Raw genomic sequence first — 23,068 nt, forward strand, 5'->3', positions numbered from 1 at the left:
GAACAATGCAGCTTGGTGCATTAGCGCGGTAAAAGCAGCTGCTGGGGGCGAGTCCTTTGTTTCATTCGGAGCTTGTCCCTAATAACAGCGAAAAGCGCCCCATCTATCAGTGTACTGAAGCTGTCTGTGTGATTTTTTTTACTTTTTTCATTCATTCCACTACAGTCGTTGTATCTTTTCATTTTATGCAGCCTACCATAGAGTTTTATTTTGTTATTCTTTCTGATGACTCTTTTATTGAATATCTTGTCACTGGTGCATAATATATAAGGTGAGGACTTCCCCGGCGTCTGGTTAACTGAAGCGGCGATAACGTCGGCTGATTGACGCCATCGTGCTAACGAATACGCCGGATAAGTTCAAGGCTACGCCTACTGTACAGACTGCAAAGGTTTACAGGCGTGTATTTTGATAAAGTAAAGTCACTATGGTGGCTTCTTTAAAATTAAGGTGTTGTTGCGTTCTGTCTGCTCCGTTAGCGGACCCAACGGGTAGCGAAGAGCCGATCGTCAGAAGTCGGGCAGCAGGCACTCGGGCATCGCGTTTGACGACGATGCAGAGACGAGTCGAGCAATAGAGAAAACAGAGATTTATTTACATGGTGATCGAAGCGATTTTCGGTCCCACAATGAGCACTGCGGCTCGCTTTAAAGGGTCCCGTGTCCCCAGGTCCCTAGTTGGGGAACTTGGTTTAATGAAAAGCGTCCAATCACTACCCTTTTGGGTCACGTGCACTTTCTTCGGGAACCACCCACCGAGACGTCCCCGACACATCCTCGCCACTTCCGGCGCCTGGCCGTTCCTGCAGCAGCGATGACAAACACGAAAGGCGACCCAGGCGGAAGGAGCGAAAACAAGGCACAAGTCGAAGCAGCACTTGCGAACAGAGTTCCGCACAATGGAAGAGGAGGCGTCTTCAGAACGGCTGGTGCACAGGTGGTGGGGCTCACTGTAAACAACAGCAGCCGCGTCCGCCGCCGGGCACGGGCCACCCAACAGGACACCCAGACACACTCTCGCCGCCTCCGGCAACTGGTTGTATTGGGCTTTGCCACTTAGCGCACGACCCTCTCGGCGCCGCTCTCCCGATGCACACAATTGAAAACATACGCGCGCCGGGAACCCGAGGAAGCAGCTTGGAGCAGTTTGGCCAGACCAGCGGATGTCCGTCCGAAACCCACTGTCCCGAGGCTCGGGATATTTCGAAACGTAACAGTGTATGAGTGTTTTTCGTGCGATTTGTTCGCCTTTAATTTCTCGTTTTTTCCGTTCCTGTCTCGATGATCACAGTGTGAGACCACATTCGGTGTACACAAATAGCAACATAATAACAATAGTGATATTAACGGTGAAGAGGCTGGGTTGTTTGAATTGATCAGGATGATACCTCCGTACAGACTCGGACGTCAGAGACCTGAAACCTGGGCTCTGGCTTCATCGCGTCAGTATTTCGCATGATCGGTTTTGCTCACACAAAACTCTCGTCATCTGTATTGTATCCTTTACTGTGAAGGCTGTTTCATGCGTACCTTATAGGCCAAATATTATCTCATATTTCAAGCGGGTTTCACTCAAAAACGGAGAGGGTGATAAAGTGGCCTGTTTCTTCTAAGATAGAAGCAAACACAATACACGTGGCATTATTTACTGCGCTCTCAGTGAGATAGAGTTAGGCTCTACTCGTTCACTAAGTTCCGCAGGCCTCAGAGGTTGTAGGGTTGGTAGAGCGTATAGAGTAAACGTGTAACGGGTTTAAAGCGTCCGGTTGTGGCGGCTTTCTGCCCATTATGTGAACGCGTGTCTTCAAAGGTGCTTTGAGAGTTTATCACCATTATAGCAATCGGAAGAAAACTGTTGGAGCATGTTCTATGCGTCGTGGAATGATGTGGCTATTACGGCAGGCGCCTCCATAAGCCGGTCACCTCGCCTGCTTAGAACTAGTCGGTGCTTTGAAGAACCGCGTGAACAAAATGGTCCAAACGTGTGGCTGCAACGCTCTACATTAACCTTTTAAGCGCCGCACTAGGCAGGAGTAGTAAAAAAACTGAAATTGATGTTGATAATTTTGCATGGGTCTTCACAAAGACAGGTTTTTTCGCATGTTCCATTTCTGGAACATTGGCGTTTTCCATATAAAATCTCAAATTTTGTTTGGAACAACTTTTGTTGACTGTTAAATGGGGATTGCTTCTTCATGTTAACAGAAGAGTAATTATTAGCGTCATACAAGGCCTTTCAAAAGTATAAATGTTTATAACAATGCTTGCGAACATTTTTTTTTTCATCTTACTTGATGTAGGTCAGTGAACACTTCACAAGCCATGGTATGCTGCAATGCATTTCGTGTGCAGGCGCTTTTTGCACTGCTGGCATTGGTTCGTCGTGTTTTTCTTGCACTCTGCACACCTCCCTTGAGTTGCTGAGATGATGTTGTGGCCATCAGTTTTCCTACCCTACCGTCTCGGATGAACCCGAGGTCCAGGCCGCAGAGTGATTCTCTGCTTGAGGTGCAGCAAGGACATGACGACTTCCCGCCGAAATTCTATGTCCGTCATGGCGCCATCAGTTCCTTTGTGAAGCTCGCAGTGAAGGAGCCATCCTGGGACAATATCCATGTTCAGACCACTGCTGAAAGGTTCCGCCACCATTTTTGCTACGAAGTCTTGGGCGATAACTTCCGATGAGGTGGTCGGGAACATCGACTCCCCCCATGCTCTCATTGTATTTTTTGATGAAATATGGTTGAGGAATGTCTGCCTTTTTGTTAGCGCGTCGTGAGAAGCGTTTTGCAGTTCCAAGAGGCTCATGGCCGAGGTGGTTTGAAGAAACTGTGACGACTGCATTGTCGTTCCACCTGCATGCGTAGACCAACCCATCACACTTGTAGTGGACAGAACCTTTTTCCTCTCTTCCGACGTCTTTCAAGCTCTTCAGTGGACAACCATTGTTTCTTGTATCTCGTACAGTCCCCGTCGCTCGAATCCCCTGTTCAACCAGTTTCGTCAGGAGACCATTTGAAGTGGAAAAGTTGTCAAAGCAGACTTCTTGCTGTTCAGGGGCGGGCGGCACAGATGCCATATTGCTAACAACCCTCAGCCCGAGAGGTGCCTTCTCGTTTCTCCTGCAATATATTTCCATTGCATAGGGGTACCAATTCGAAGAGCACATCATCCATATCTTATACCTTAATCGAATAGGTGTACCGCGAATGAACATTTTGAACGAGTGGTGGCCATAATAGGGCACCATTGACTCGTCGATGCTGAGGCTTTCGTGGAACACTCCAAACTGGAGGAAACATTTGGAGATGTCTTAAAACGGCTGAATCTTGTTCATCTTCTCGCCTGCTTCAACTGAGTGTTGTTCACTACATGAAAAAACCTTTTCAGCTGCCAGAACCTATTGCGGGCCATCACTGTCGCGACTAAAGGCACACGAAGGTCTTCTGCGGTGCTCCAATACGAGTCCTCAGATGGGACGGAGTGATATCCGCTCAAAAGTAAGAGACTGAAAAACTGACCTATGTCCGTTCCTGTGACATCCACCTCCTCCCACTTTTGGAGTGCGTACCTTGCAGTCAGTTCAGCCAGTGAACCAAGATATTCTGGAGAAATAATTCTGCTGAACAGCATAAATGGGCTCATGTTCGCTAGTTCAGGAAATGCCTCTAGCAACAACGGAGGATCATCTCTGGGAAGTGTTTCGTCGAACGTAACGCGGTAACCCCATACTGCCCTAAGGGAGCGCTTTGGGGTTTTTGCTTTTCCAGCCTTGTTTGAAGACTTGCGCCCTTATCCAGCAGTCGACTGCCTCCGCGCTGGTTTCTTTCGTCGCGGCTCAGGACTCGAATATGCAGTAGGCGAATCAAAGTCTTCATAGCAGCACTGCAGAACTTCAACGTGCCCGCAAACATCATCGGAAACAACTTCAGAAAAGTCATTGTCGTTCACGTGCTCCTCGTCAGTAATATTGCCATCTTCATCAGGCGGCAATTGGCATATAGACGCACCTTCGCGTTCGTCATCGGGAAGGCTGAAGAAAAGGTCAATTGCAGCCTCCAGTGGGAGGAAGCGTTGTGCCATGACCTACAACGAGAGTTATTGCGTTGAGAAGTACAGTACTACAATATAAAACTAAACGCGAAGTCGTTTTCTACTTATATTCACAAGTATTGATGCGGCTATGTGCTTCAGTAGAATGCTGCTCCTTCCACGTGCCACGCAAAAACGCAATGTCAACATAATGCCAAGGAAAGATAGTGTTCAAGTTTGTGCCAAACGACACCTAGGGGGCGTCATTAACATGCCGAAGAAGAAGATAAACACGGCGAAATGCATGCGCGAGTCTACGCTGCTTTCGACACCGTAAAACGCGTTTCAAAAATATAACATTCACATAAAACTGAAAAATAGAATGTCTTTATTGTTTTTCATTTTTTGCCAAGTAATACCTAACTATATGCCGATATTTTAGTTCTGCTCTGCTCATTCAAACAATACATTTTTCCAGCGAAAGAAATCAACAAACGTATGGCGCTGAAGGAGCGCAAAATATGCCTGTTTGTGAGCATATATCCAAAGCTTCTAAATAGGTTGATAATAAAAATTAAAATTGCTATGTTTTCTACAAGTGTCAACTAGTGTGCGAAAACAAAATGAAAAAACGGCGATAGATGGTCAATCAAATAAAAAATCAGATTTCGTATGTTCCAATCTTGAATTTTGGAACATTGGCAAGTAAAACGTTAAGCTTCCCACAAACTCGGGAGACTTCAAACTCGTTACTCTAGCATCACGAAGCTTATAGTTCGAGTGACAGGTGATACTCTCCACTCAAATCCTTGGACAAGTGCACTTCCACGCGATAACACAAGTTGTCAGACGCAGGCACCGTTTTCTCTTGTGTCCTTGGTTAGATAGCAATAAACGTCGATCTCGACGCGTGGTACAAGACTATTTTTTATCTACTAGCTCAATGAAGCCACCGTATTAACGGGGGCACATAGCCAACCGCTCTTTCATACCCCATGTGTACTTTGGAACGTTAAACAAACCTACATACCATGCCATACCATGCCGTATTGTAGTGTGCCGTACCATAGCATATATACTATACCATAGCATACTATACCATACAGTTCTATACCATACATATACCATATTGTCACGAAGTGGCGACTGCACTCCGGAGAGCAGAAAGGCTGCGAAAATGGTGTCTAAACAAAACTTTTTATTTGGGCTGGTTGCGCCCACAATGGACTGAATCGCCCGGCGGCGGCGTAGCGAGAATCGTGTGCTCGGCGGTCGTTGAACAGAATGCCCGCTGCTGTCGGCCGTGCTCAATTTAAAGCTGATGGCGAACTTTCGAGATAAAGCGTGCAAAGTTACTAGAACATTCCTGAACAACGTAGAATCAGCTCTGCCTGGCTGCGATCAATCGAGATAAATCTAGTCGAGTCTTGCGTTGCAAACAAAGCGATAAAGTGTTGTGGCGGCAGATTTGAAGAACGAACAAACACTGCAAATATTCGCGGTAATATCGTACCATGCCATACCATACCACACCATACCACAACACACCATAACATCCCATACCATACCAAACGGCACCGCATCGTCTCACGCCTATCATCGTATCGTTCCGTACCTTGCCATACTATTCTTTCGCAAGGCTGCCCTCTTTCAGTGGAAGGACACATTCGCGATTCTTAAAGCCTCAGAGGGCAAAGTCAACTATGTTTGCTCATTGGTCGCGTGCTTTTTTATTTCATAGAATTTGTGTCCATACGTAAAAAAAAGAAATAGACGGTTCATTTGCGTAGTTAAGCCAAATGCGAATTAGATGCGCTATCACTTCGGTTTTCACATCGGTTCCGGTGTTCGGATGCACTCTTGGCACAAACCCAAAAACATCGCTAGATCTTGCTTGGGGTTTACCTATCGGCATAGTGCTTTCAGCACTAATAGCAAGCATTTTTGATTCTAAGAAAAGCTGTATCAGGTGATTTTGGCAGAGCCCACTGAGCAGCCTCAGTTCGTCTAGGCCTAACTACCAACCTAGCTCGATCATAATTGCATCGAATTTTTTTTTCACTCACCCTGCCGTCGACACAAGCTCCATGCAGTCGCCAGCGTTAAAAACATACAGGACGGAAACAAGGACCTTCCCCTGCTCCATGGTAACGAGAAGAAACACTGCGCCATAACCACCATTATGTGCATCCCACCGTGCTCTGCCTGCAGCCGGCTCTGTGCGATGGAAAAGCCAGCGGCGAAAGCGAGCGCTAGAGTCACTAAATAAAGACTTAGAGTACCGTCACTGCAGCACGGCGGTAAGCAGGGGCGGCCATTTTGTTGTTTATCATTGTTGCCAGATTGCCGCTTCGGCGACCTCGCCGCTAACTTTGGCCCGGCCATTTTGTAAACAACGCTGTTAGCCACCCTGTGCTGCGGCGGGGATCGTAGCCGTACGGCATGGAGCCGCTCAGGTGCAAACGGTAAGCGTTTTCCATCATTCTGCGAGTTGAAACAGCCAACAACGCAGCAAAACGGCATCCTCGTATGCTCTTGTGCAGCTGAAATGCTGCGAGGCGCGGAATCCCTGGTCACTGAGTCGGTCACCGGCAGCACTAGGAATACCACAGTTGCCCGACTGAAAACGCATAAGCCACAAAATGGCAGCCCCCATGAACCGTCGCAGTGTAAACAAATATCACGTGATGCAAACTGACCAATGATCGTGGCGGCGGCACAGAACAATAGCAGAAAAGAGTGCTGGTACTCTAAGTCTTTATTTAGTGACTCTGGCGAGCGCTTTCGAGTAAAAAATACAATATCGGGAATCTTATGGCAAGAACGTCAGGCGCTCATATGAAGGGGAGAGAAGGTTAGATGGAGGAGGAGGGGAGTGGGTGTTCAGCAGTGATTTTCTTGAAGTGCAGACAGTTGCGTCACATTTCGCGTTCTGCGGATGCAAATCTCCGCTGCCTGCCAGCCTCTTGCCGTTTCCGTAAGAACTACGAGAAAGAGCGCGCGAATCATAACTTGTGAAAAAAATGAAAACGATTATAAATGACGACAATGAAAATTATAGTTTCTGTACCTTCGGAGGACCCACGGCAACTATGTAGTGCGAAATGCGAGAAATAATATGTGCTCGGAGAGTATAATAACTCTGGGCCATGGGGTGCATACACGCTGCTGAGCTGAAGTAGTGACGAAACAGATATAGCTAGAAGATTGTTTCTCTTTCGCAATTTTTCTATTAACTTGCCTGCTATGGTAAAGGTAGCGGTCTTTCTCGCGAAACGTCGGCTGTCACTTGCGGTCAGGGTTACCGCGTTTAACGTGCTTGCAGGTTCAGTTCGCGCCCATGAGTATATGACTGCTGGCGCCTGTCTTTATTCTGAGATACCTTATTCCCGCGAATGCCTAAACTTAGCCTGCACCAATATAGGGGTCTTTCTTGTCAGATTCTGATTAGTTCCCGTCATTCGCCTCAACCTATAGCAAGCGGTCCTGAAGCAACAAAGGAGACCTGCATTTTTTCTTAACTAGTGACGATGGCCGAAAAAAATGAAGATGGAATACGTGAAGAATGGGGCTATATTCGTAGCACTCAGGCGAGCCAGGACGTTCTGTCTATCTGACGTTTTATCACATATCATAATTATTCTCAGACGAGTGGGGACTTTTTGTTATGCCTAATACGAGGGCAGGCATTCGCAGGCACGAAAGTACCAATTAAAAAAATGTAGTTAATTAAAACAGCTTCGTCCAAAAAATACGTCGATATAGTGCGAGCTCGTGACCTCTTATGACTTCTTTCCTCTTTTGTTTCCAGATTTTTTATTAGCCCTATTAGTCTCCATAAAAATTAGGGCGTTGCTAAGCGCATAAAAATTAGGGCCCTGCTAAGCGCTAGAAATTCTCCTCGCGTCCTTGCTTTAATGGCTCGTTTGTGTTCGTTCAAGTTCAGTCGTTAACCGCGATTAAACTATTGACTCTACGAGCTCGCGAATGGCGAGCAGCTTGAAGTTATCTCGCGTATGCACTTTTTTTAACACGAGCACAAACAGCGACCTTGCAAGATTCATAGCGCCTTCCTCAACACTGCTGATGTCGTACGCTCACGGCGCAGAGTAAATAACGAAGCGTGCAGGCGGGGCGTTAATTAGAGCTCATTTAGTGCGCGCGTAGCCGAGTTTGGCGAGAAAGTCTGAGGCTTTATTCAAGTTTACAAAAGCATGGAACAAAGCTGTATTCGACGCTATGCTCGAGAAACAAAGTTGGCCAGAAGTTTTGCTTCGAGATAATTGGCGAGGTGAACGTAGATGTTGCCTGCGTGTCTTATGCTGGTGCGATTGCAACGCTATGTATGAAATTGTTTCATCATTCCTGCGCATGAGAGGAGTTGGCAGCGGGGCTCGCAGCCTGCTTTTCACGATATATCGCGGATTACTCGTGCTTGTTTTCTTTTTTTTTTCAGAGTTCGAAGCCCTCTAGAGAGAAGCAACTTTTCTCGCACTCAACGGAGGCCTTCGAGAAGCACAATAGAGGACGAATTGGCTGCAAAATCAGTGGCCACTGACTGACCCATCGCTTCGCATAGCAATTTTCACCGTGCTCTTCCCTCGAGAGTGATATAGGGCATCAGGAGGAACATCCTTCACGGGCTTCTTTTTGTTTTCGGTTGAGCTAGAGGATGTTACCTTTATTTTTCCATCTCACTTTCCATAGTCAAGGTAGGACGCCGTGCTGAAGTAAAACTGAAGGCGCAAATGAGACAAGGCACATAGATTTGTACCTAGAGTGTACGAGGATCGTTACTAACCGGCCAAAAGTGATGGAACTATCACATGCCACCTGATTGACCACACCGATTTCTTCCGTTATCCCACCGCCAGCCTTGGAAACACCACGGCGACCCTGCTACAGGAAAGTTTTCAGGCTGTAAGCATCGGGTCAGTGGAGCCGTGTTGAAAATATATTGACGATTAATAACCGCTATTGCATACGAGAAGGAAAAAGTGCGAAGAAACGCAAAGATCCAGATAACAACCGGCAACTAACAGTATACACAAGAAGGCGTGCACTATAATGTTTTGCAAATGAACCTTTGATTCAGTCACCGTAGACACAGGTGCGAGTTCGTTTTCCCAGCAATCTAATTTCTTTGCTCCGCTTGCATAAAGTGTTACACCCCAGTTCCTTTTCAGTCGAGAGTTGACGTCTCTCTGAATTTATTATTTTTCTTGTTGTTGAACACACTTCATCTTCGTTCGCTTCCCTGGACGGTCTCCTGTTTCTTGACACCTCGTCCACCAGATAACGCAGTATACCATGCACAAAAAACGGGTGGAGTTAGTTCAAAGGAAAAGGCAAGGCCGGCATTTCTTTTCTTTAAGTTTATTTTCTCTTTCCCTTTCTTTACGTAGTTTCATTCCGTTCGTGTTCTTCAAAGCGCCAACGCTCTTTACGCATGAGCACGGCGTAATTTATTTCCGGTCGCTCGGAATTTTCGCTAGGCGCATGGATTAAATCATCCGACTCTCGAATTACAACGAAGTTTGTTTTGAACAACATCATCTACAACGGAATGAAGATAAATAATGTATTCAGAGTGCAACAGACTCTGTGGTTTTAACCAGTGCATGTACAGCCTCTCCGTTTGTGAATTTTTTCCTGCCCTTTCTTTGTTTCTAATATCCCCTTACAGCTATCCACAACTCCACTCATTAGTTGTTCTCGCCTGCGCCCGTTTTCTTTTTCTTTCCTCTTCTATCACTCACGCTTTTTCTCTCTCTCTCTCTCTCTATCCCTCCCAGGTCAGAGGTTCGCAGCGAGGTTCCGTTTGGAAAGTATTGATTGCTCGCCACCATCACAGATAGCGACGTCTCGCTCGAGGGCGACATTGTATTATTTTATTTTTTTTCCTTCGCCTCTCTTTCTGTGCCCTTTCTTTATTATCGCTTAATATTGTTTTACTCGTGGAGTCCTGCCTTCTGTCCGCTGAAGTCAAGACCCGAGTAGAGATTTCTGCTGGAGTATTTGTGTTTCATTTTAGGTCTTTTATTTTTCTGTCATCGTCCTTACGACTACTTTGACGCGAAATCCGTCCAATCGATCAACGGCAGTGCACTGGTGGCAATCATTTCTCCGAGGGTAGTGTTCCGTCGCCGAAATCGTTTCGAGATGAAAGTTCCAGGGAGCGGCGACGCATTGTACCGAACGCACTGGCTTCGCTGCATACCAACACCATCGTAAACTCGGTAATCAGAGTTCCACTTTTGTGTCCCCGTAAAACGGCTATCGGAAGACCCATTTGATACCGGGCTTTTTTTTTTCCTTGGCAGAAACAGAAATCTCTCGCTTTCCATCTTTCTCTTAGTATTCACCATATTTGATGCGTCAGGTTTCTTTCTAACTACGGAGCTCGGTTCTTAAGCGTACTTTTCATGGCACTGAGGCGAGTTTCCGAGAGGGCACTTTTATTTGTGGCAGAGATGGGATAAGCGTCATTCTGGAGAGCTCCGCACCTAAAAGAGGCTTAATTCCGAGGTCTGGTTTTTTTTCCTTTTTTTTTACAATTGCAATCATCGTATAATTCCTTTTTACTCTTTGTGCGGCTACGTTAATATATTAACTACGTGTACTCTAATCGTCGCATCCATAAACGACACTGCGCATATGTGCTCCACCATCACTACCTATGATCACTGCAACGACGCGGAGTCGCCGTAATACCTGACCCACTTCCCGTAACGACCTCTCGCGACGGTCATTCCACCGGAATGCACTACATCTCGGCCACGGGCTTGCCGGTATCCTATTACCATCTCCGACGCGCCGCCACAGCACCGTACTGGCAGCGTCTTCTTGCTCATATTTTCCTGCGCCCATCCGTGCTCGCCCTGGTGTAGAGGTGGTGATGGTGGTTGTTGCTTTGAAGTGGGGGGAGGGGGATAAGAGGCGACACACAGACCCGTCGCGACAGCTGTACGCATCTCTCTCAGCGTACTGGCGAAGAGACGACGCCCGTATCGTTCAGCCACACGCGCGCCCTCTCTCGGGCGCTTCGGCAGTCGCCTCGTCCGTCTATACCGTAGTGCTTGTGTAGCGTATAGGAAGCCTCGGGCCGGGGTTCCGGCTCTTCTCTTCTATTGCGCGCGCGGTTGCGCCTTGGTGAGCATGAGGCAGCCCAATGCTTCCATCGGTCACGCCTGGGTGGCGGTCCGGTGTAGCTGCTCCTGCCGTTTTCTTTTATCCTGATGCCCTTCTGTCGATGCTGGCTTCGCGCACTCCCGAAACGCGGAAGGGCGCTGGGCAGTTCCTGGCGGGCGTCATGGTAAGACATTGACTTGTCAGGCCGATGCGGCCGGTCGCCATTAACGCACCGGACAGAGGAAAAGGTGCACTGGGAGGAGCTGCTTGTGCAGAGGTACGTCTTCTTTATTGTTTCGAGGCGCTGTCACTCTGCATCACTTTTATAACGTAGTTTACGTAAAGGTTGGTTGGTATGCCGTCGTAGAGAATAATAAGCGCTGCCAAGTTGGTTGCGAGACAAACAACTTCATTAAACACGGAACAACAAAATTAAGCGCTTCAACGTCGGTGTTATGCCGTTTATATTGCTGCTCGATGTTTCGTAACCGAATTTGTGGCGCTCCCTACTTATGGATGAATGGGTGAATTTAGCGATGCAGTGAAGTTCTGCTGCTTCACATCAGCAGCGTTAATAGAGGTTGACGCCTTATACCTGATTGCACAAGAGCCCGCTGATGCATTGTGGCTTCGTCTATAACTTCGGCGAGATCAAAACGTGACCACAAAAGGTGCTTCAGTACGGACGCCGGCTCTATTGCGCAGCTGTAATGGCATGCGTTAAAATTCAGGGAGTAACGCTGATAATGTGATGCATGCACCTCTGATGCTTTGTCGTGTGGGCGGTAACACCGCCATAGTTTTACGCAGCTGCATGTGCTATCTAGCTTGGCAAATATTGAATAGCACCATCCTGAGCGACGATTTCAATGAAGGCTCGTACCCGCCGCGGTGGCTCAGTGGTTAGGGCGCTCGGCTACTGATCCGGAGTTCCCGGGATCGAACCCGACCGCGGCGGCTGCGTTTTTATGGGGGGCAAAACGCTAAGGCGCCCGTGTGCTGTGCGTTGTCAGTGCACGTTAAAGATTCCCAGGTGGTCGAAATTATTCCGGAGCCCTCCATTACGGCACCTCTCTCTTCCTTTCTTCTTTCACTCCCTCCTTTATCCCTTCCCTTACGGCGTGGTTCAGGTATCCAACGATATATGAGACAGATACTGCGCCATTTCCTTTCCCCAAAAACCAATTATTATTATTACTAAAAGCTCGTGATAAACATCAGCCTTCGTTATTGTGCATCTTTGTGTTCTTTGGTTTAACGCGATAGCGCTAAAGGCCCAGTTACGCAGAAAATCTGGTGTCGGTGTTAGCGTCGACGTTGTGAGTGATAAATAGAGTGGCCCAGGCAGCCACCCCCGTAGAAGCAACCTAGGTAGGCAATATAGGTCACGTGACCTTATGGGGTCATCACAACCTAGCCACCGGATTGTCAGCAAACTAACCACCCTGGCAGGTGGTGGTTCAATTAATGATTGATCGCGACAGGTTGCTCAGCAAGAGCAACTTGGGTTGCACAAGGCCCGAAAGGTGGGAGCACCTGCCATCGCAGGGCAGTGGTGCATCTCTCAACCGCTGCACCATTGCGGAAGGAGTGGTATGAGGACTTCAAGGGATATGTCAATGTAAAGTAGAGAATGACGAATTCCGCATATGTTGGCATGAACTCATTAACTATATCGCGTCATATCCTTAAGGCTTTGCTTAAGCGTCCCTCCAATTTTTTTTATTTCGGCACGTCATGTCCATGAGACTATTCATATGGGATTTAAAGGTATGAGTGAATACATATATATTGTCACGAATCTTTTTAGTGTTTGTTCGTTCCTTCTTCAAATCTGCCGGCACGCCGCTTTATCACTTTGTTTGTGGATGCAAGGCGCGATCAGATTTATCTCGAATGTTCGCATCCAGGCGGAACCGATTCTATCGTGTTCCCGAATGTTCTAGTAACTTTGCACGCTTTATCTCGAAGGTTCTCTATCGGCTTTAAATTGGGCACGGCCGACAGTGGCGGGCATTCTGTTCGACGACCGCCGAGCACGCTGTTGCTACGCCGCCGCCGAGGAATTCAGTCCATTGTGACCGCAAGTCAACCCAAATAAAGAGTTTTCTTTTGGTAGAACTTCTGGCTGCCTTCCTCCCTGCTTCGACTGCCGTCACTACTACATGACAATATTACGTCAATCCTGCCTGTATTTTCTATTTTCTGATTGCATAGACGAATTATATTTTCATCTTCTTTCCGCTTCTAAAACCAGTTCCTGTTTCATCTGGTATGCAGGCAGGCATAGAAACCACATCCTGTTTTTCGGTTTCCACCTAATTTTGCGCATCTGAATACCAATAGAACTGCTCCCGTACTACACAACGTCCTGAAGATGAACCAAAATTGAAGGCATTATTACACGAAAGTAGCACCTGTATAAGCACTTGAGTTCGGAATCATGTGGAGATACCAGGCGTCGCAGTTGCAGTAGAGGAAGGAATTGTTGATCTAAGTCCTTAGCTGAGAGCCGATGCATCGGTCTCTGAGCAGCCCTTTCTCAATCGTGTAAAATAAATCACGACGATTTCACAGGGGTGTTCTCCATAACTGCGTGGTAGCGAAGTTTCACTCGAATAATCGACTTGACAGCTTTTCAAGCCGTTCCTGCGCATATTTTAAGACCGGACGGGAAAACACATCCAAGCCGAAGCTGCCTCACGTGCTCTCCAAGCGGTGCTCTTAGTTACGCACGTGTCTATTTTTGCGCTCCTCGAGGCTTTACTGACGCAACACATTCCTTGCACTATGTCTCACAGCATTCGCCTTCGCATGTGGATCTAAGGAGAATCTCAAACTCCCTGGTTACAGCTCCACGAAAATGACAGGCGGCTAGGCGAGTTGCGAAAGGTGCATCCCGTTACAGAAAGCGCCAACGGAGGCAACACATATCCGCCCCTTTCACAGCCGTCGCCTGCCTGCATAATTTACGAAGCAAGGGATGCCTATAATGCTCTCACAGTTCAGCTATGTGTAATACTGCAGGGTCCCCCATCTTAATACCTCTAATAATCCGCTCACCGTGTATCCGAGTCCCGCTAGGTGGCAGTGCCAAGGTGCGATTGCGTCACGATCGCTTCATCCCATTGTGTACTTCTCGGCTGTCAGTGTGGCTTGTCCTTCGTTCCATGGTGGCTAAAGCGTCGCTGCCTTCTTGTATCATGACCGAGCCTGGGAAAGCAGGAAGCATTCATGCCGATGCGAGAAACAGGATGAACGCTTGTTGCGTTGAAAATTAAATCCCACGCCACGTGTTTCGTTGACTTTATTTGGCTAGGGCAAGACGTTGTTGCGCCTAGTATGTAGGTATACTTGTGCTTTGGGCTAACGTGCGCCCTTGAGCGAGAGCCTATTTCTAGAGTGCAAGAATTCTGTCGAACCTTGTTGTGATATAAGTGCATGCATCCAACAAATAAGTTGCAAAATGTTTTAACGACCGCTCGTTCTCGTCGATGGTGCTCACTTCGGAAACCAAGAAGAAAAAATGGGAAAAGCAGCTCTCCCTTCTATGTTTTCACAAGGTTTAAAATTGCTCCGAAGGAACAAAAGGAGAAATGCAGGTTCAGAGAAAGGAGAAAAAGCACATCTTAACTGAAGGATAACAACGCCTCCTCCATAAACCCAGACGCAGCTTTGGCACCTTATATGCCACAAGTATGAAGTCATGGGTTGCCGAATGTTGCTGAAGAGGTTATCAGTTCGGGTCAGTGTAAACATGCTAATGCTGTTATAAAGTTGGCTATCATGCACTCTTACTAACCAATTTGCAATCACCCACGAGTACGCTGGCATAGGGGAGTTTAACTGCATCCTCGACCATGCCGCCGCGGTGGCTTAGTGGTTATGGCGCTCGGCTGCTGACCCGAAAGACGCGGGCTCGATCCCGACTGCTGCGGTCAATTTCGATGGAGGCGGAATTCTAGAGGCCCGTGTACTGTGCGATGTCAGTGCATGTTAAAGAACCCCAGGCGGTCTAAATTTCCAGAGCCCTTCACTACGGCGTCCCCCATAGCCTGAGTCGCTTTAGGACGTTAAACCCCCATAAACCATAAACCTGCGTCCTCGACCGCATTCAATTCCAAAGTTGTCGGCAGTTAGTAAACGCCATTGCATATTCAGTAATGCAGGATGGCCAGTGGGCCGCCGTTTCTTGAAAACTATGCTCCACTCCCTTCGGGCGGCCACATTTATGTGTCCGGCGAAAAATTGTATCTTCGCTCGCGACCCTTCTTCCTCAGGCGGGGAATAAGGAGCCGTCGCACAGTGCGGCACCCCGAAAGGCAAGCGGAGAGGACAGCAAGTGTGTCCCCTTCCAAACCACGACGTTGACCGCAATGCGCTCGCCGTCTGAATTATTTGCTAGGGTATTAGCGGGTCACGGAATAGGAGCGGTGCACACCGATGCATGCTTTCGGAACCGGGGAGAAAAGGGAGGACGACGCACGCATGGAGAGGGATGCCGCCGCGGCGGTGGAAAAGAGATTGCCTCTGACGGGAAAGGGAGACGTCCGGGGGAAAATGGGCTCGGATTGCGGCGGGACGTGTGGATGAGAGTGATATAGGTTCTCCCTTTCTGGCGGAGCTCTGCCGTTTCTAAGTTATGTTCTGTGCGGCTGCTACTGGTCTGGCCGCTTTTTCCTGAATGGGGATTTCTCCTTGTTTCCCTGCCCTTTGTGTGTGTGTGTGTGTGTGTGTGTGTGTGTGTGTGTGTGTGTGTGTGTGTGTGTGTGTGTGTGTGTGTGTGTGTGTGTGTGTGTGTGTGTGTGTGTGTGTGTGTGTGTGTGTGTGTGTGTGTGTGTGTGTGTGTGTGTGTGTGTGTGTGTGTGTGTGTGTGTGTGTGTGTGTGTGTGTGTGTGTGTGTGTGTGTGTGTGTGTGTGTGTGTGTGTGTGTGTGTGTGTGTGTGTGTGTGTGTGTGTGTGTGTGTGTGTGTGTGTGTGTGTGTGTGAGAGAGAGAGAGAGAGAGAGAGAGAGGGAGAGAGTGATGAGACGGGCGGGAAGGTTGCTTGCTTGCGTGAGGGAGTACCAGATCCAATCGAGCACGGCAGAACCTGAACCCGAAGAGGCCCCGTGTGTGGCCACGGCGTATTGACGCCGTCGACTTCGTAATCCGTCGGAATGTCTGTGGGATTCCGGGGGAGGCCTTGTTTTCTCTTCTCATTCTTCTTCATTCTATTGCCTTAAACTTGCTGTAAGGACTTTCTCTGCTTGTGGGTTTGCCCAACCGGCTCCTTTATTCGTTCTCTCCGTTTTGTTCCCGTCGGTTCGAACTCTCGTTTCGCCCTTCTGGAGAATCGCATGATTATGTTTGTAATGTGTATTTATATGAAAGCCAGCGCCATTGCTAGCACACATATTGCGAATATCTTGTCTTTGAATTGTGGCACTTGTTTTCTTTATACAGTACAGACTACAGCTGTTCTTAAAGTTTCTTTTTTTCTTTTTTGTATTTCTTTACATTTTCATTTCGGCAACGCTCGCCCTTACACCGCGCGAAGTTTTGTTGGGTAGGGTGTGGTAACTCTTAATAACATTTCCTTTTCTTATCCAGGCGCCCGTGTGCTGTGCGATGTCAGTGCACGTTAAAGATCCCCAGGTGGTCGAAATTATTCCGGAGCCCTCCACTACGGCACCTCTTCTTCCTTTCTTCTTTACTCCCTCCTTTATCCCTTCCCTTACGGCGCAGTTCAGGTGTCCAACGATATATATATGAGACAGATACTGCGCCATTTCCTTTCCCCAAAAACCAATTATTATTATTATTATTATTATTATTATTATTATTATTATTATTATTATTATTATTATTATTATTATTATTATTATTATTCAGGCTCATTACTGCAAACGTCTCAACTGGCATGCGCCGTTAACTTCTCTGCCGATTTAAATCTTTTTTTATTACCGCCGTCAAGTCGCGTCGCTACGCTTATCATGCTGACCCTCTTTGGTAACCGCGGAACTTTCTCCAACTCAAACAGCCCGAAGCAGGCGAGGCGCGTACAGGCAGCAGGTCATGACAAACAAACCGAGTTTGTTCGATCTGTTCCAGCTCGTAGTCAACGTTTTCCTTGCCCGCTCCTCACTTGAACTAAGTCCTTTAACTGTTTGCTTTTCCTCGAGAATCTAACGAAAATCGTTTCAAATGGGTGGTTCACCACGCACTGCTATCTTTGGCTGCTTTGTTCGAACTTATCTGCTCATTCTCTCTACTGCCACTTGCATAGTTTGCACAGTGCTGTAGGTATGTCGCTAAGTTCTCTTTGGCGTAGCCGTTTTATTTGCTTATTCTGAACGCCTTCTCATATAGATGCAACTGTGTGAGTCTGCTATGTTAAAATTTGTATCTGTATGCTCCCAGCTGCTTGGTCTTCCGAGACTGCAGTAGGGGGAGGAGGAAGGAGAGGAAAGGCAGGGAGGTTAGCCGGAAGAATAATCGGTTTGCTACCCTACACGGGGGGAAAGGGGTGTGGGGATAAAAAACTGAAAGAGAAAAGAGAGAAGCACAAAATTGAAGCCACTATGAAAAGTCAGCGTTCGTTAAAGTAACAGCCTGTCGTGCAGGCCAGAAGTTCGCAAGAAGCGGAGCAGTGCCTTGGAGGCCTGGGACTGCAGTATATCCCAAATAAAATAACGGCGGTCTAACTACAATTAATTTTTTCTTGATAGCTATTAAATGCTCCAAACAGAAAGCAATTAATTTTCGTTATACGTCTCATAGCTGAAAAAAAAAACTCCTGAAGCTCTGTCTTTACTTCTAGTAGTGCGAATTAATCGTACCAAGTCTTGGTCGCGATTTGTCTTTCAAGTGAGAGTGGAGTTTGGGAAATCTTTCTAAATATATTTATTTCGGCCATATGTTTTTCATCCTTCTATGCTTTCTTTTTTTTTCTCTGATGCATTCTTGTCCTTTTCTCTTTTTGCTGCCTCTCCTAGCATAAGCTAGAACGAAGGGAAAAAATAGAAAAGTGAAGAATAGCTTGCCCAGTCTGCTTTACCTTGCTATTCTCGACCACGGGAGTTACCCGTGAACATTACAGCTGTATCAGTAAAACTCTTCCCCGTGTGCTTCCTTTGTCGAGCTCTACTTTTCCGTACTTGTATAAAATGCTTTCGACGTCTTTTGAGAAACGGCAGTAGGTTAACAGGTGAGACTGAAGAGCCGTCGGCGAATGACAAATACGCACTTGCGTCGTTTGCCAGCCAGCACTGCGCACTGTTTACTTTTTTTCTTCCCTTGCTTGCTTGTTTGTTTCGCTTATATTTTTTTAGCTTACGTGTGGGCTTTCCTTCTGCTGCGTTCGAATAAAGCGACAGTCTGCATAGAGGCTCACACGAGAAAGGATCCACTCCTTCCCCTCTGTAATACCAAACGGCCCTGGGGGTATTAATAAATGAAATGAAATGAAAAACTTAAATAATCCGAAATTTCTGGATAAGGAAGGCTGAGCGAATAGTGGAAAAACAGCGCCCCCCGCTTTGTCGCTATAGAGCCCGCTCACACGTTGAAGGTATCCCTGGGGCAATTTATTATTTCCCGGGAGCACCTACAGCACTCGGCGCGTGTGGCGCCTCCAATATACAAGCTTCGGAATTCCAGAAACAGCCGCTCCCTCAATTCTTTCCTTTCACTTTCGTTTCCTCTTTCGCTCTTTTTCTTTCTAAACGGCGCTATACGAGATTGCCTGACGAAGCCGCCGTTTCATCTGTCATTCCAACTGTGCCTTCTTTCTTAGCTCTTCGCTCTACCTCCTCTCTCCCGCGCCCTACACCGCTTTGTTGGCTCGTAGCTTGTCCTTGCAAAGGGATGTAGTCCCAGCTTGCGCAAGCACTAAGTGATTCTCCTGACTGCTCCCTAGGGAAAAGTAGTCTTTCTTTTTTCTTCGGTTTCTCTTTCTTCTCTTATCTTTTCTTCCTTCTTCTGTACGTGCGTACTCTCCCGTCGGCAATGAACAGCCTTTTCATGTCTCGGTTTCCTGGTATGAGCACAGAGCCATCTCGTCTATTACATTTCGCAGGCTACAGCTAAGCACGGGCCGCCTTCTTTTACTCGATGGACATCTATTCTAGAAGCTTCTGCCGCACCGTTTAGGCTGCTTCTTAGGTTGTTCGTGGAATGTGGCTTGTTACTTTTGCACATCTATTGTATTTCCACTGCTTTCGTCGTGAAAGCCTAACCGCGGTTGCGAACTACGTACTTCTTTTGCCCTTAATGCGTACACAGATTTCCCCGTCGTGATCCACTGTTTCTCTTTCCATATATATGGTCCGTCTTGCTTCACGAGCCCTTTCGGATAGTGTTATTCTCCGCAGCGGCATTTAATGTCGGTGTTGTGCGCTTTCTGGTCCACTTTGATTTATTTACCTTCGGCTGTCCTTAAGCCTCCTTCATATGCATTGCTTGCACGAAATCAATATTCTTTCCCACCATTTTCTTCTCTCTTTTTTGGCGAATGCTGATGCGAACAACGAACTCACCGCCCCAGTTCGTGATATTTCTGGTGTACACAGAAATGTACCGTCTCTGCAAAAAGTAACCGGGCTGCATGCTTTGCTTCTGACTCGTATAGTTGAGTTCTTACGGTATCCCTAAAGATGAAAAGGTCTCGGATGGTGGGGACAAGGTTTCCTCTTACCTTACACTCTAAACAGAAAGGAGTAAAAAGGGAGTAAGTTGTCCTCTAGCGCACACCTTTTTAATTAAGTGGGTGACCTTAAGGACAGCCTACACCTTTTTCACTCCATGTATTTGTACTCGTGTTTTGAGTGTACAGAGATTTAGTTTGCAGGGTGGCATAGGTGCTCAACTATACGACTGAAAAGCAAAACCAGGCAGCCTGGTCACTTTTGGCAAAGAAGGCAGATCATTTATGCATGTGCACCGCTGTTATATATCTTGTGTTTTTTTCATAAGTGAAATATTATATTCACAGAAAGGCCTTAATAAGATTTTTATCCATTTTATTCGTTCCTGAATTTCCTATCACTGGCCATGCTGTTTTGTATATTTCGTTCTATGTCGTGGCGGTTGCTGCAGTGGACTTTTCGCCGATTGTAGCACTCGCTTTCATACCGCAGAGCATCCCCATAGTGGCGTTGCTCGTAAGCACAGCGTGACACAACACAGCAGCGCCGAAGACAATACAAAAACGCAACGCAATAAAAAGGAAAACAACCAGACCGACGTGGCGGCGTGACGCAAGGCAAGCTACGAGAGCTCAGAAAAGTACGTGTTGCAGAGACATGATTCACGAAGCTATATAAACATTGTAGCGGTACAATAAGTGACTACCAAACTCGTTTATCACAGCAGCGTACACACACGCGCGCGACCTTGTAAGGAGCCCTACATTCAGTGCACGCAATTATGTGATGAAAGTGCTTATTGTCCGCACCCTGAGCGTTTATGCGAAAACAGGCAGCGAGAATGAAACGCGCATCAGTCAAGGCTCAGTGAGACGTGCTCTCTTTATTCTACAGTTGTGCGCCTTCCGCTGCCACACTGGTTACACTTTGCCAACTCGCGCAAGAGAAGCCTTTGACTACTACCTTTTGCCACTGATGTCAGATGTGCAAACGCTTGTCACTGAGAAAGAAAAAAAAAGGACAAAATGAAAGCAGATATGAATCAGTAAATAAGTCGTCTCTGAGTGATTTCTGAACATTGCCTTCCTACGCATTTTGACCAAGATGGGATTATTTATCAGCATAGCGCTGTGGAGCTTTAGAACTATAGTTATTAAACACTATGACGTGACAAAAGTATCGTCTCCTTGTTTCGGTCACAAAGACCTAATTAGATCGTCCTCGTATAAGAGAATATAATATTATGTAATGGCCCGCGGAGTGGCGTGTCCGGCGGTTCTTGTTACACGTGCGGCTACGCGACCAACCATATACGACTAATCCAGAGAGGAGCAAAGTTAGCTGCTGCTGCCATTCGTGGGGCATCCTACAGCTATGGTTTCAGCTACCTTTATTTTGCTCAAAACAGAAACGCGTCCCGCACATACACATGTCTAAGCGTCTGGCATGCGCCATGTATCATGAGCCTTCTGATGCCGATACACATGAATTGCCGAGAATCGTTTCTTCAAGCTTCAAGCTTTCGGTCACACAAAACATAGCTCGATGTTCCGACGACTTGAACAGTGCGTTGTTACAAAACAGTTGCTTTGTCCCTGTAGTAGATGGTTTCGCTTTCGGTCACACAAAACATAGCTCGATGTTCCGACGACTTGAACAGTGCGTTGTTACAAAATAGTTGCTTTGTCCCTGTAGTAGATGGTTTCGCTTTCGGTCACACAAAACATAGCTCGATGTTCCGACGACTTGAACAGTGCGTTGTTACAAAACAGTTGCTTTGTCCCTGTAGTAGATGGTTTCGCTTTCGGTCACACAAAACATAGCTCGATGTTCCGACGACTTGAACAGTGCGTTGTTACAAAATAGTTGCTTGGTCCCTGTAGTAGATGGTTTCGCTTTCGGTCACACAAAACATAGCTCGATGTTCCGACGACTTGAACAGTGCGTTGTTACAAAATAGTTGCTTTGTCCCTGTAGTAGATGGTTTCGCTTTCGGTCACACAAAACATAGCTCGATGTTCCGACGACTTGAACAGTGCGTTGTTACAAAACAGTTGCTTTGTCCCTGTAGTAGATGGTTTCGCTTTCGGTCACACAAAACATAGCTCGATGTTCCGACGACTTGAACAGTGCGTTGTTACAAAACAGTTGCTTTGTCCCTGTAGTAGATGGTTTCGCTTTCGGTCACACAAAACATAGCTCGATGTTCCGACGACTGGAACAGTGCGTTGTTACAAAATAGTTGCTTTGTCCCTGTAGTAGATGGTTTCGCTTTCGGTCACACAAAACATAGCTCGATGTTCCGACGACTTGAACAGTGCGTTGTTACAAAACAGTTGCTTTGTCCCTGTAGTAGATGGTTTCGCTTTCGGTCACACAAAACATAGCTCGATGTTCCGACGACTTGAACAGTGCGTTGTTACAAAATAGTTGCTTGGTCCCTGTAGTAGATGGTTTCGCTTTCGGTCACACAAAACATAGCTCGATGTTCCGACGACTTGAACAGTGCGTTGTTACAAAACAGTTGATTTGTCCCTGTAGTAGATGGTTTCGCTTGGGAGGTAACCCATCTTCGTTTTTTCAACGAATGTTTTTCGTTCATTCAAATTCCCATTTTGTTTCTTGAAGTCCTTTCTATGCACTTGCGCTACTTTTATTTTATTTCAATCTTCTCCGAAGTGAACATTAATCCTGAAGCAGGCTCTCTCTCAACTTTATATGTGCAATTTTTATTTATCTGAGAAGGCATTTACATTTAGAAGAGCCCATCTTAATCACAACATGGTTGTCTGTGATTCCTTATACTACTGCGAGAATAATATTATCATCTCTTATTTTCAGGCGATGTTCGGGACAGCAAAAACCTCACTTGGGCTGCGGCAGAACATGATCACAGGTGTTCAAGTCAACCAGCGTACAAGTGAGTGTAATTCCTGCCATCCGTGCCGTTATGCGGTTTGGGTCACATATTTCATTACATTAATCCTACGCGCGTTTCCCTTGCGTCAAACATGCCAGTGAATTGAATACTGCCTTTCAATTAAGGCGCCATTTATTATTTATTTTCTCGTTTTTTACAACGGCGCTGCTATAGTTTAATTTAAATTGAGAACTCTTCTTTGGCCCCGCCCATAATGATCTTGAAATTGAACAAACTATACAAGCCAAGACAACGGGACAGGATGTACCCTCCTTGACCTTGTCTCCTTTGCGCCGTCCTTAGAATCAATTTCAGCTATCAACCAACTAGTCTAAACCAAAGTACTACTTGTATTGATCA

The 23,068-nt window shown here is 46.8% G+C and overlaps 1 long non-coding RNA gene across 1 annotated transcript in view; it reads left to right on the forward strand.

Annotated features, from left to right (window-relative positions):
- LOC144118599 (uncharacterized) overlaps window positions 1-22,698 on the forward strand; it is a 47,017-nt gene extending 24,319 nt beyond the window's left edge. Inside the window, exon 3 of the long non-coding RNA XR_013312065.1 lies at window positions 22,630-22,698. This is a non-coding gene — a long non-coding RNA (uncharacterized LOC144118599). The remainder of the gene's footprint in view (window positions 1-22,629) is intronic.
- The last annotated feature ends 370 nt before the right edge of the window (window positions 22,699-23,068 follow it).

This window comes from Amblyomma americanum, chromosome 2 (assembly GCF_052857255.1).
Source record: "Amblyomma americanum isolate KBUSLIRL-KWMA chromosome 2, ASM5285725v1, whole genome shotgun sequence".
Classification (NCBI taxonomy): Eukaryota; Metazoa; Arthropoda; class Arachnida; order Ixodida; family Ixodidae; genus Amblyomma; species Amblyomma americanum.